Consider the following 13,642-nt stretch of genomic DNA (forward strand, 5'->3'; position numbering starts at 1 on the left):
CCCCTCCGACTTACTCCCCTTCATTCTTCCCCTCCTGCTATCTTCTTTTTTTTCTTAACATATATTGCATTATTTGTTTCAGAAGTACAGATCCGTGATTCATCAGTCTTGTACAATTCACAGTGCTCACCATAACACATACCCTCCCCAATGTCTATCACCCAGCCACCCAATCCCTCCTACCCCCCACCACTCCAGCAACCCTCAGTTTGTTTCCTGAGATTAAGAATTCCTCATATCAGTGAGGTCATACGATACATGTCTTTCTCTGATTGACTTATTTCACTCAGCATAACACCCTCCAGTTCCATCCACGTCGTTGCAAATGGCAAGATCTCATTCCTTTTGATGGCTGCATAATATTGCATTGTGTATATATACCACATCTTCTTTATCCATTCATCTGTCGATGGACATCTTGGCTCTTTCCACAGTTTGGCTATTGTGGACATTGCTGCTATAAACATTGGGGTGCACATACCCCTTCGGATCCCTACATTTGTATCTTTGTGGTAAATACCCAGTAGTGCAATTGCTGAATCGTATGGTAGCTCTATTTTCAACTGTTTGAGGAACCTCCATACTGTTTTCCAGAGTGGTTGCACCAGCTTGCATTCCCACCAACAGTGTAGGAGGGATCCCCTTTCTCCACAACCCCACCAACATCTGTCGTTTCCTGACTTGTTAATTTTAGCCATTCTGACGGGTGTGAGGTGGTATCTCATTGAGGTTTTGATTTGGATTTCCCTGATGCCGAGCGATGTTGAGCACTTTTTCATGTGTCTGTTGGCCATTTGGATGTCTTTGGAAAAATGTCTGTTCATGTCTTCTGCCCATTTCTTGATTGGATTATTTGTTCTTTGGGTGTTGAGTTTGAGAAGTTCTTTCTAGATTTTGGATACTAGCCCTTTATCTGATACATCATTTGCAAATATTTTCTCCCATTCTGTCGGTTGTCTTTTGGTTTTGTGGACTGTTTCTTTTGCTGTGCAAAAGCTTTTTATCTTGATGAGGTCCCAATAGTTCATTTTTGCCCTGGCTTCCCTTGCCTGTGGCGATGTTTCTAGGAAGAAGTTGCTGTGGCTGAGGTCGAAAAGGTTGCTGCCTATGTTCTCCTTTAGGATTTTGATGGACTCCTGTCTCACGTTTAGGTCTTTCAACCATTTGGAGTCTATTTTTGTGTGTGGCGTAAGGAAATGGTCCAGTTTCATTCTTCTGCATGTGGCTGTCCAATTTTCCCAACACCATTTGTTGAAGAGACTGTCTTTTTTCCATTGGACATTCTTTCCTGCTTTGTCAAAGATGAGTTGACCATAGAATTGAGGGGCCATTTCTGGGCTCTCTATTCTGTTCCATTGATCTATGTGTCTGTTTTTGTGCCAGTACCATACTGTCTTGATGATGACAGCTTTGTAATAGAGCTGGAAGTCCGGAATTGTGATGCCACCAGCTTTGCTTTTCTTTTTCAATATTCCTCTGGCTATTCGGGGTCTCTTCTGGTTCCATACAAATTTTAGGATTATTTGTTCCATTTCTTTAAAAAAGCTGGATGGTATTTTGATGGAGATTGCATTGAATGTGTAGATTGCTCTAGGTAGCATTGACATCTTCACAATGTTTGTTCTTCCAGTCCATGAGCATGGAACGTTTTTCCATTTCTTTGTGTCTTCTTCAATTTCTTTCATGAGTATTTTATAGTTTTCTGAGTACAGATCCTTTGCCTCTTTGGTTAGATTTATTCCTAGGTATCTTATGGTTTTGGGTGCAATTGTAAATGGGATCGATTACCTTGATTTGTCTCTCTTCTGTCTTGTTGTTGGTGTATAGGAATGCCACTGATTTCTGTGCATTGATTTTATATCCTGCTACTTTACTGAATTCCTGTATGAGTTCTAGCAGTTTTGGGGTGGAGTCTTTTGGGTTTTCCACATACAGTATCATATCATCTGCAAAGAGTGAGAGTTTGACGTCCTCTTTGCCGATTTGGATGCCTTTGATTTCTTTTTGTTGTCTGATTGCTGTGGCTAGGACTTCTACTACTATGTTGAATAGCAGTGGTGACAGTGGACATCCCTGCCGCATTCCTGACCTTAGGGGGAAAGCTCTCAGCTTTTCCCCATTGAGAATGATATTCACTGTAGGTTTTTCATAGATGGCTTTTATGATATTGAGGTATGTACCCTCTATCCCTATACTCTGAAGAGTTTTGATCAAGAAAGGATGCTGTACTTTGTCAAATGCTTTTTCTGCATCTACTGAGAGGATCATATGATTCTTGTTCTTTCTTTTGTTAATGTATTGTATCACGTTGATTGATTTGCGGATGTTGAACCAGCCTTGCAGCCCAGGGATAAATCCCACTTGGTCATGGTGAATAATCCTTTTCATGTACTGTTGGATCCTATTGGCTAGTATTTTGGTGAGAATTTTTGCATCCGTGTTCATCAAGGATATTGGCCTGTAATTCTCCTTTTTGATGGGATCTTTGTCTGGTTTTGGGATCAAGGTAATAGTGGCCTCATAAAATGAGGTTGGAAGTTTTCCTTCCATTTCTATTTTTTGGAACAGTTTCAGGAGAATAGGTATTAATTCTTCTTTAAATGTCTGATAGAATTCCCCTGGGAAGCCATCTGGCCCTGGGCTTTTGTTTGTTGGGAGATTTTTGATGACTGCTTCAATTTCCTTAGTGGTTATAGGTGTGTTCAGGTTTTCTATTTCTTCCTGGTTCAATTTTGGTAGTTGATACATCTCTAGGAATGCACCCATTCTTCCAGGTTATCTAATTTCCTGGCATAGAGTTGCTCATAATATGTTCTTATAATTGTATGTCTTTGGTGTTGGTTGTGATCTCTCCTCTTTCATTCATGATTTTGTTGATTTGGGTCATTTCTCTTTTCTTTTGGATCAGTCTGGCCAGGGGTTTATGAATCTTGTTAATTCTTTCAAAGAACCAGCTCCTAGTTTCGTTGATCTGTTCTACTGTTCTTTTGGTTTCTATTTCATTGATTTCTGCTCTGATCTTTATTATTTCTCTTCTCCTGCTGGGTTTAGGCTTTATTTGCTGTTCTTTCTCCAGCTCCTTTAGGTGTAGGGTTAGGTTGTGTATTTGAGACCTTTCTTGTTTCTTGAGAAAGGCTTGTATTGCTATATACTTTCCTCTCAGGACTGCCTTTGCTGTATCCCAAAGATTCTGAACAGTTGTGTTTTCATTTTCATTGGTTTCCATGAATTTTTCTAACTCTTCTTTAATTTCCTGGTTGACCCATTCATTCTTTAGTAGGATGCTCTTTAGCCTCCATGTATTTGGGTTCTTTCCGACTTTCCTCTTGTGATTGAGTTCTAGTTTCAAAGCATTGTGGTCTGAAAATATGCAGGGAATAATCCCAATCTTTTGGTACTGGTTGAGACCTGATTTGTGACCTAGGATGTGATCAATTCTGGAGAATGTTCCATGGGCACTAGAGAAGAATGTGTATTCCGTTGCTTTGGGATGGAATGTTCTGAATATGTCTGTAAAGTCCATTTGGTCCAGTGTGTCATTTAAAGTCTTTATTTCCTTGTTGATCTTTTGCTTAGATGATCTGTCCATTTCAATCAGGGGGGTGTTAAAGTCCCCCACTATTATTGTATTGTTGTCAATGTGTTTCTTTGTGTTTCTTTGCTTTTGTTTAGGCAATTAATTGCCTTATATAATTGGCTGCTCCCATGTTAGGGGCATAGATATTTACAATTGTTAGATCTTCTTGTTGAATAGACCCTTTAAGTAGGATATAGTGTCCTTCTTCATCTCTTATTACAGTCTTTGTTTTAAAATCTAATTTGTCTGATATAAGGATTGCCACCCCAGCTTTCTTTTGGTGTCCATTAGCATGGTAAATGGTTTTCCACCCCCTTTCAATCTGGGGGTGTCTTTGGGTCTAAAATGTGTCTCTTGCAGACAGCATATTGATGGGTCTTGTTTTTTAATCCAATCTGATAGCCTGTGCCTTGGGGCACAATGATTGGGGCATTTAGCCCATTTGCATTCAGGGTAACTATTGAAAGGTATGAATTTAGTGCCATTGTATTGCCTGTAAGGTGACTGTTACTGTATATTGTCTGTGTTCCTTTCTGATTTATGCTGCTTTTAGGCTCTCTTTTTGCTTAGAGGACCTCTTTCAATATTTCTTGTAGGGCTGGTTTTGTGTTTGCAAATTCCTTTAGTTTTTGTTTGTCCTGGAAGCTTTTTATCTCTCCTTCTATTTTCAATGATAGCCTAGCTGGATATAGTATTCTTGGCTGCATATTTTTTCGTTTAGTGCTCCAAAGATATCATGCCAGTCCTTTCTGGCCTGCCAGGTCTCTGTGGATAGGTCTGTTGCCAATCTAATGTTTCTACCATCGTAGGTTACATATCTCTTCTCCCAAGCTGCTTTCAGGATTTTCTCTTTGTCTCTGAGACTCGTAAGTTTTACTATTAGATGTCGGGGTGTTGACCTATTTTTATTGATTTTGAGAGGGGTTCTCTGTGCCTCCTGGATTTTGATGCCTGTTTCCTTCCCCACATGAGGGAAGTTCTCTGCTATTATTTGCTCCAATATACCTTCTGCCCCTCTCTCTCTTCTTCTTCTGGGATCCCAATTATTCTAATGTTGTTAAGTCTTATCATATCGCTTATCTTTCGAATTCTGCCCTCGTGATCCTGTAGTTGTTTATCTCTCTTTTTCTCAGCCTCTCTATTTTCCATCATTTGGTCTTCTATATCGCTGATTCTTTCTTCCACCTCATTTATCCTAGCAGTTAGTGTCCCCATTTTTGATTGCACCTCATTAATAGCCTTTTTAATTTCGACTTGGTTAGATTTTAGTTCTTTTATTTCTCCAGAAAGCGTTTCTCTAATAACTTCCACACTTTTTTCAAGCCCAGCTAGTATCTTTAAAGTCATGATTCTGAACTCTAGGTCCAACATCGTACTAATGTCAGTATTGAGTAGGTCCCTGGCAGATGGTACTACCTCTTGTTCTTTTTGCTGAGGTGATTTTTTTCGTCTTGTCATTTTGTCCAGAGGAGAACAGATGAATGAGAGAACAGAATGCTAACAGGTTAACAACGTCTCCAACAAATATACTCTGTACAAATCAGAAAAGACCTGAAACCAGGGGACAAGAAAGGGAAAGAAAGAAGAGAAAAAAAAAAGGAAAAGAAAAAGATAAAAACAAACAAAAACAGAACAAAACAAAAAAAAACAGAATATGATCAAATATGATCAGGCTAGTGCATAGATCAGTGCCACACACTAGCTTTTGGGCATATTTTGGTCTGTTAGAAGAAAGTGCCTGCTAAAATTTTAAAGGAAGAAAGACTTATATATGTACAAAATAAGGGTTGATACAATGAAGGGATGGAAGATGACTGTAAAGATGAAAATTATAAAAGATTTTATAAAAGGAATTGATAAGATAAAAAGTTGTTTTTAAAAAGAAAGAAGAAGATTTAAAAAGAAAAAGAAAAAAGGAAAAAAAAGGAAAAAAAAGGGAGAGAATGTGATCAGGCAGGAGAATAGAACAAAGCCATACACTAGTGATTTAGGGTATATTTTGATCTGTTAGAAGAAATTGTATCTCAAAATTTTAAAGAGGGAACAACTTATTTATAAATGCCAAAAATAAGGGTAACTACTATGAAGGGATAAAAGTATGACTCTAAAAATGAAAAATAAAAAATGTTTTTTTTAAAAAAGGGATTGATAAGATGTTTGAAAAAGGGAAAAAGAAAAATTAAAACAGTTAAAAAAATTAACTTTGAAAAACTAATGAATTATGGTAAAAAAGCCATGAATTCTATGTGCAGTATTCCCCTAGCTCTGGAGTTCTCCCATTCTCCTTGATCGGTAAACTTGGTCTTGGCTTGCTGGCTGTTCCTGCTGATCTTCTGGGGGAGGGGCCTGTTGCCGTGGTTCCTGAATGTCTTTGCCAGAGGTGGAATTGCCCCACCCTTGTGAGTCCGGGCTAAGCAAGCTGCTCCGGTTTGCTCTCAGGAGCTTTTGTTCCCTGCAAGCTCTTGGTACAGCTTTGGAGTACCAGGGTGAAAATGGTGGCCTCCCAACCTCCGCCGGGAGGAGCTGAGAACTCGGGGCCCCGCTCCTCAGTGTGCCCCCAGAGAAAAGCAGTCACTCCCGTCTCCCCGGTCTCCGGCTGCACTGCGTGCTCACCCGGCCTGTGACCGAGCGTTTCTATGTCTGGCACCCAACCCTGTGTGGAGTCTCCAAACCCAGCAGATCCCTGTGGTGCGCTTCCACACCGCTCCTCCCGGGGGAGGAAGGGGAGTCTCCCCGGCTCTGCCACTTGTTGGGTCCCTGCTGGAGGAGCAGTAGCCCGACTGGGCCGCGGATCACAGTTTATGGCAACCCCGAGCTGAGAGCCCACGCCTCGGCTCCGTCTCTGCAGCGGGCTTCCCCGCTCCCATACCTGGGAGCTCGGCCACACTCAGGCACCCCCGGTCTTTCTGTGACCCCGAGGGTCCTGAGAGCACACTGTCCCGTGAGGGTTCCACCCCCTGCTTAGCCACTGGAGCGACGTCCCTCAGAGGAGCCGACTTCTAAAAGTTCCAATTTTGTGCTCCGCGGCTCTATCACTTGCCAGAAGCGGCCGCCGGAGGCCCCCTCCCCCGCCGTCTATCCTCCCGAATATCGCCTCGGATTCACTTCTCCGCACGTCCTACCTTCCAGTAAGTGGTCGCTTCTCTGTTCAGAGTGTTGTTACTATTCTTATCTTCGATCTCCTGTTGAGTTCATAGGTATTCAGAATGGTTTGATCCCTATTCAGCTGAATTCCTGAGACCAGACGAAATCCAGGTCTCCTACTCCTCCGCCATCTTGCTCCGCCCCCGACAAATTCTGTATCTTGAAATTAATCTTAAGACTTCCACATCACTGGGGTGCCTGGGTGGCTCAGATGGTTAAGCATCTGCCCTCGGCTCAGGTCATGATCCCGGGGTCCTGGGATCGAGTCCCGCATCGGGCTCCCTGCTCCTTGGGAGCCTGCTTCTCCCTCTGCCTCTCTCTCTCTCTCTGTCTTTCATGAATAAATAAATTTAAAAAAAATCTTTAAAAAAAAAAGACTTCCACATCACCTACTTGAAATACATCTATTTGAATGTAAAATTAATTACCAAATATCAACAAACTTGAAAAAAATTAAAGGAAAGAAAAATAATAATTGGAAATGTCCATCCATTGATGAATAGTTAAAATGCGGTACACTGATACAAAGGAATACTATTCAGTCATAAGTAGGACTGATACCTGCTACAACATGGATGAACCTTGAAAACTTTATGTTTAGTGAAAGAAGCCAGACACCAAAGCCATCTATTGTATGGTTCCATTTGTATGGAGTTTCCAGAACAGGAAAATGCCTGGAGGCAGAAGGTGGGTTATTGGCTGCCTGCAGCTGGAGGGCAGGGAAATAAGGGTGACTGCTGATGGATAGGGGGTTTCTTCTGGAGCTGATGAAAATGTTTGGAAGTAGAGAGCAGTGATGGTTACCCAATTTTGTGAATATACTAAAAGCCACTAAACTACATTTTTAAAAGGGCTGAACATTATGGTATGTGAATTACCTCAATTTTATAAAAATACCAATCGAAGATTGCACAACAAAGAGGTTTTCCAGAGGTTTATCTAGCCACAGAGTGGAGAGATGGTAGTCATTGAGAGACACAGTCTTCAGCACACTTGCTGTCTCAGTGGTCACTGGGTTTTATGGTAACTGAGCAAGAGCTCTGCTAAATGCTTCTTCCCTCCTTGTCTGGGCTGAATATGAAAGCACACAGCTGCTACCTTACCGTTAAATAAAACCTTTCATTTGTATATTGGCTTATAATTGTTCAAGCACATTTACCCTCATTAACTCAATTCTCATGTTTTATTTCTAAACATATTTACACCTATTTATAACTGTTCATCCATCACGAAAGCAAGAACATTCCGTCTCTTCTAAATGCTGTGGAGTTCTCTGCCAACTCTATTTGCTTCAATGTATTTTACCCATATATGTCCAATTCTTCTGACTTTTTACATAGCCGTAGTTCCTCATGTTTCTGCTTTGAGTCTTTATTTTCAAGATAGTGATTTGTTCCTCATCTTTCTCCTTCCTCTGAATAAGACCCATATGTTTTTCCTTTAAAACTATAATTCATCTCTTCCTCTCCCCTACTCTTGGCTGAGTGACTCCAAAAATATTTAGTTATGGCCCAAGTAATGGTAGTTGCTGCCCTTATCCTGAGTATTTTTATTGTAGAACCACTGTTTGTTAAGATATTTTGTAAGTTATCTGTTTTATATTATATTTAATATAAGCCATATTTATTATATTTATTCTTTTATTTCCTGTAGGCCCTGAAAGATTATTTTCATACCTGGGTTTTGTTATTTATTCTTTTATAAGTATACATCTCCTTTAAGAGGCCTTTGATAATTTCCTATCATACTTTTTAGATCCTCAACCCCCACATTCCTCCTTATGTCCCACTTTTATTTTGCTAGCATCCATACTTGTTAATCTTGCTTATTTTTTATATATTTTAAATGCTCTTTTTTTTTTCTAAATGATGCCATTATAGCTGTAAATTGCCTAACAACAGTTTCTTTTCACATCTCCTCCTGCCCCCCAGGTTTCCTGGATTTGGCCTGCACTTTCTTGTGACAGGATCTATACACCATAAAGACAAAAACATGAAGCCTTAATTAGCTCCTTTTTTTCCTCATTTTTACCTGGAGAGTGGAGATGCAGTTCAGAGGCCCCTGTAAATCTTCACCTATTTCCACAGTTTACCTGGCACTTTTCTGCACTTCATAGTCTTAAAGGAAAAACCATCACTGGTCCATGCACAAGACTCTTCTTTAAACAGAGCAAGTGGTCTTCCTATGACCTTCCTTTGGTATCTTAACCCTTCTCTCTCTAGTCCCTTTTCTTTCACTTACCTATATACCCTTTGATTACATGTCTAAATTCGTCATTAGACTACAAGCTTGTTTGAAGACAAAAGCTAGATTGTATTCATTTTTGCTACCTCCCACATCCTAATGCAGCAGCAGTAACAGCACAGCCAAAAAGGTTGTAGCAGCAATGCTCTGGGGCTGTGAACTAAACAAGAAGTAGACTTGGACCTTCAAACCCCAGAAAGAAGCGAAGCAGGACTGTGAGCTGTTGCTTAGTATGATTTGCTTGGGGGAGAAAGCCAAAGAGGAAATGAACGTCATGGGTATTCTGCCCCCAGCAAGCCCAGAGGACAAGAAGATGTAGCCCATCACCATGACCCCACTTCAGGCCTCTGTCCCATCCACGGTCATCATAATGGGTTGTGAGCTTTCTCCTCCAGTCGCTTTCCAGCTCCAGGGTGGCTCTGGTCCTGTGTTCTTGAGTGGCCAGGAATGTTAGAACATTTCAGATCTATCCTAGGAATTGGAGAAGGAGAAGGAGGAGAAAGAAGATGATGTAGATATGTTCCTGGAGGAGGAGGCCCCTGTCCAGCAAGTCAAGAGGCTGGTGCCCCAGAAGCAGACAAGCATTGCTAAGAAAAGAAGAAGTGGAAAAAGCAGAGAAGCAGTGAGATTCAGTCATAAAGACAACAGCCCTGTGAGACAGGTCAAACCCACACTCAGACCTAAAAAGCCAGGATCCAAGAAATGAGGAGCCAGGAAGGCCTGCAGCCACAGTAACATAACCGAGACAGGGTCTGTGAATGGACCTTCCTCAGGGTATGCTGCAGACCCAAGATGTCCCACCACCTGGGCTGGTCTCCATCTGGGTCTGACCATGATGGAGGTGTTGGTGGGACCATACAAGAGCCCCTCACCCCTAACTATCCTCTTTTAGCAGGACCTAGAGAGAAGAGTGCTGGTCTCGGGGCCACAATAAAGTTCTCTTTGCCAGAAAAAAATTTTTTTACAAAGTATCCATCCCTTAGCACAATATATTAACCATTATAAGGTCTTAGCAAAACATTTGTTAAATAAGTTTTTTTTAATATTTTGTTTCTCTTAAGTTCATTAAGTAGCTACTTGTCACTTCTTGCCATTTGTTCTACTTTCTTCTCTTTTGCTTGTTTTTCTCACAGTATTTTGGCAAAACTGCATTTCTGTGGGTACAAGATTGCCTTTTAGGGTAAGAAAAATGTCTTGGATCTAGTTAGAGGTAATGATTGCTCAGCAAAGTGAATGCACTCAATGCAATGAATTTTACATTTTTTAAAAGTTAATGGTTGCATTGGGTGTTATATGCAAACAATGAATCATGGAACACTACATCAAAAACTAATGATGTAATGTATGGTGATTAACATAACAATAAAAAATTGAAAAAAGTTAATGGTTAGTTTATGTTATGTGGATTTTATCTCAATTAAAAAAAAAAACAACTGCATTACTTACTTGGGTCTGTGATGCAAAGAACCTCCAGTTTGTAAAGTCTCCTTTTTGTCTTTCAAAATGCTGGTAATACTTTTCTTTCATTGACCTGGCTATTTCACCTTTCTCCCATTTGCCGCTGAAAACAGCAATATAAGGGTGATCCAGGGAGCTGTCTGAAGGTTTTGTGGAACTCAGCAGTGAAACCATCAACAGTTGGTCACAATTTATTTTTTAACTATAATTACTACTAGTAGGTCATTCTGTTTCTGCTCTTTTAATGATACTCTCTTATTACTGCCCCTTCTCTCTCTTCTCTTTTCTCTGTGCCTTTTCTTGCTCTTAAATAAGTTTCATAAATAATGTGCCTTACCACAGTGGCCATCTATGTCCTAGAGACTTTATATAAGGAAGACAGGACTTCTAAAGACTTCAGTCATTACGGGCTTACTTGTTCCTGATACAGATTAAACATTCCTCCTCCTTATTATCTTGTTTATCCAGAAACAGAAGAGAGGAAATTTTCTTCCTTGTGGGTTTTTGGAGTCAGACAGCCTCAGTTTAGATCCTGGTTCTGTCACCTACTAACTGTGATCTTAGGTCAGTCATTTGGACAAGTCAGTTTCTTCATGTAAAAACTGGGGATAACAATAGTACCTACCTCCTAAGTCCTTGTGAAGACTGAATAAGATAATGCATATAAATGTCCCTCGGGGGTACACATATGCATGTATCTGTGTGTACACATTCTTTTTCTACTTCTGCCCTAGCATCAAAAACCACTCCACCTTATTTGCTACAGACACCAAGCTAAAACTGCTTCTTCTGCTCCCTGCCTGGAGAATTGGCTCTTTCTCCCATCCCCTCTGTGCACAAATGTCAGTCAAGGAAGCACCCAGTTGGAAAAGTAAGCAAGGAGTGTATTTGATGAGTTTCAGTATTATAAGAAAGTCATCCAGGAGTAGGTATCAGGCACAGGAAGAAAAGAAAAGGCAATTCTCTGTGACAAAATTTATAATTCCTCTTTGTGATCTTTGTTTTTTGATAGTAATTCTTTTTCATTGCACAAAATGGCATAGGGAATCTAAGTATTATGCAGAAATTTGTTATAAATGTCATATCCCTTGAACTGGTGGGGGGGGTGGGGGAAGCTTTCAACAGTAGATAAAAGTCATTAAACATGTTTAAGAAAATAGACAACTGAGTTGCACAATATTTCTGATTTGTTTTCAACATGAAAGTAAAATTGCCCGCTGTATTATCAGGAGGCATCAAGGTTCAAGGAAAGCAGTATGGCCCTGCTACCAAGTGACCTTGGACAGGCCACTTCTCTTAGCTGGGTCCGTTTATTCATCTGGAAAATACAAGCACTGAATCTACTCTCCACTATTTTTTATTCAAGAACTGCTTTTCACAGAACAACTTCATTTCCCAGGAATTTAAAAAACATCTTATCATTTTGTGTAGTATATTATGAAGTGGTTTTAGGTTAAAAATTTTTTTAGATTTGCATTTCAATAAAAATATATTAAAATAATTTAAATAAAACCACCAACATATAACCAGAATCCTATATGTCCTTTTGGGACAGTGTTGGGTTAGACAACAGTGAGTCTTATTATCTCCATGTCAACGTTTTATTTAGATGGGTTTGTTTCTTTATATTGTAAGGGAATATCATGAGTTTGGATAATATAGAGTGGACTTTTTAAAAAAAATTTCTTTAAAGATTTTATTTTTTTATTTGACAGAGAGAGACACGGCAAGAGAGGGAACACAAGCAGGGGGAGTGGGAGAGGGAGAAGCAGGCTTCCCGCTGAGCAGGGAGCCCGATTTGGGGCTCGATCCCAGGACTCTGGGATCATGACCTGAACTGAAGGCAGACGCTTAACGATTGAGCCAGCCAGGCGCCCCTAGAGTGGACTTTTTGAGGGTATATTTAAGTCTTGCTCAAAAGCCATACAAAGTATGTCTATATATTACAGAACATAGATTAAGGATTTTTTTTTTGGCATAGTTACATAATTCTTGGTGCTGGTTCTAAATAGAGTTTGGGTGACTAGCTAGAAAGTTTATTGTGACTTCAAGTATTTTTAGCTTGTGTTCATGGGACTGTATATTGAATACTTCCTTGATGCTTGCTGGAAGGCATGCCCTTGGAATCCAGAGATAAACTTTCCCGAGTGGCACACAAGTGGGGTACTGAGTAGAAGACTGCCAGGGTTGAAGTCAGAAGGCCTCCATTCAAGTCTTGATACCCTACTTACTGGTGGAGTACTTGGGTCAACCATTTAACCCTGAGCTTCAGTTTCCTCATCTGCAAAATGAGGGTGATTATATAGCTAATTCCTAGGGTTGCTGTACAACTTCAGTGAAATGAAGTGTAAGGCATTACTTTGAAAAATGTATCACAGGAGTATTATCACAGAGCATATGGCAGCACCTGAACTAGGGTGAGGTGAGTGAGGTGCTCAGGGCTCAACATCTAAGGAGGCACTCACTCTCAGGGATGAGCCTGTACTCACCCCATCCTGAGAATGTTGAGCCCTGCCCCTCAGTCTACCCTAGTCCAGGCGCTGGTGTTTGGCTGAGCACAGTTCCTGTGAATAGGAGCCATAAGTCTCCACATGTGGGTCTGGTTTCTGAAAGACTATATTGTTGTTGTTTAGGTACACTTAAGGTAGGTTAGGACCAGCCTTTCCTTCTTCCCAAAAGCCATAATGCTGCTTGGATAAAACAATCCTCTAACTTCCTTTCTTCTCCCTTTTTTCTATTCCCTTACCATGCTACTTATATATCTGTGCATGGATATTACAAGATACATTCATTTTATCTTCAGCTCTTCTTCTAGAAGCCCTGTTTCATTATGATGGATTGCTAAATAAGACTGTGTCTACATTATTGTTTTCTGAAATTTGTACTCCTGAGGGGTGGGGGGTCTTTTAACTTCAGCTTCTTTAAAGTGCTTGCTTTCAAGATAGAGGCAATTTACTTGTCAAGTATAAAGATGTTACAATGTTATCATGAAAAATTCCAGAGGTGAATGGGTATGAAAACAGTTCTTCTAGGCCCAGAGCCAGAGTTCTAGATGCAAAAATTAATTGCTCTCTGTACAGATTTTTCAACAGCAGTTCACATGCTCACATGTGTCTGGCTGAGATAGACTTTTCAGGGTAACTGTTCAGTAACAAACCCTTCACTGAGTTCTTTAAACAAGAGAGGCTAGTGTTATTGGTTGGCTTTAGAGCTTTCTCA

The 13,642-nt window shown here is 40.4% G+C and overlaps 1 long non-coding RNA gene and 1 pseudogene across 1 annotated transcript in view; both read left to right on the forward strand.

The window, feature by feature from the left end:
• LOC112821323 (nucleoplasmin-2 pseudogene) overlaps positions 1-9,671 on the forward strand; it is a 13,222-nt pseudogene extending 3,551 nt beyond the window's left edge.
• LOC141373610 (uncharacterized) overlaps positions 1-13,642 on the forward strand; it is a 229,928-nt gene that overhangs the window by 106,800 nt on the left and 109,486 nt on the right. The gene's annotated exons all lie outside the window — the stretch shown is intronic.

This window comes from Callorhinus ursinus, unplaced genomic scaffold (assembly GCF_003265705.2).
Source record: "Callorhinus ursinus isolate GAN/ISIS: 27379988/994484 unplaced genomic scaffold, GSC_fseal_2.0 scaffold10, whole genome shotgun sequence".
Classification (NCBI taxonomy): domain Eukaryota; kingdom Metazoa; phylum Chordata; class Mammalia; order Carnivora; family Otariidae; genus Callorhinus; species Callorhinus ursinus.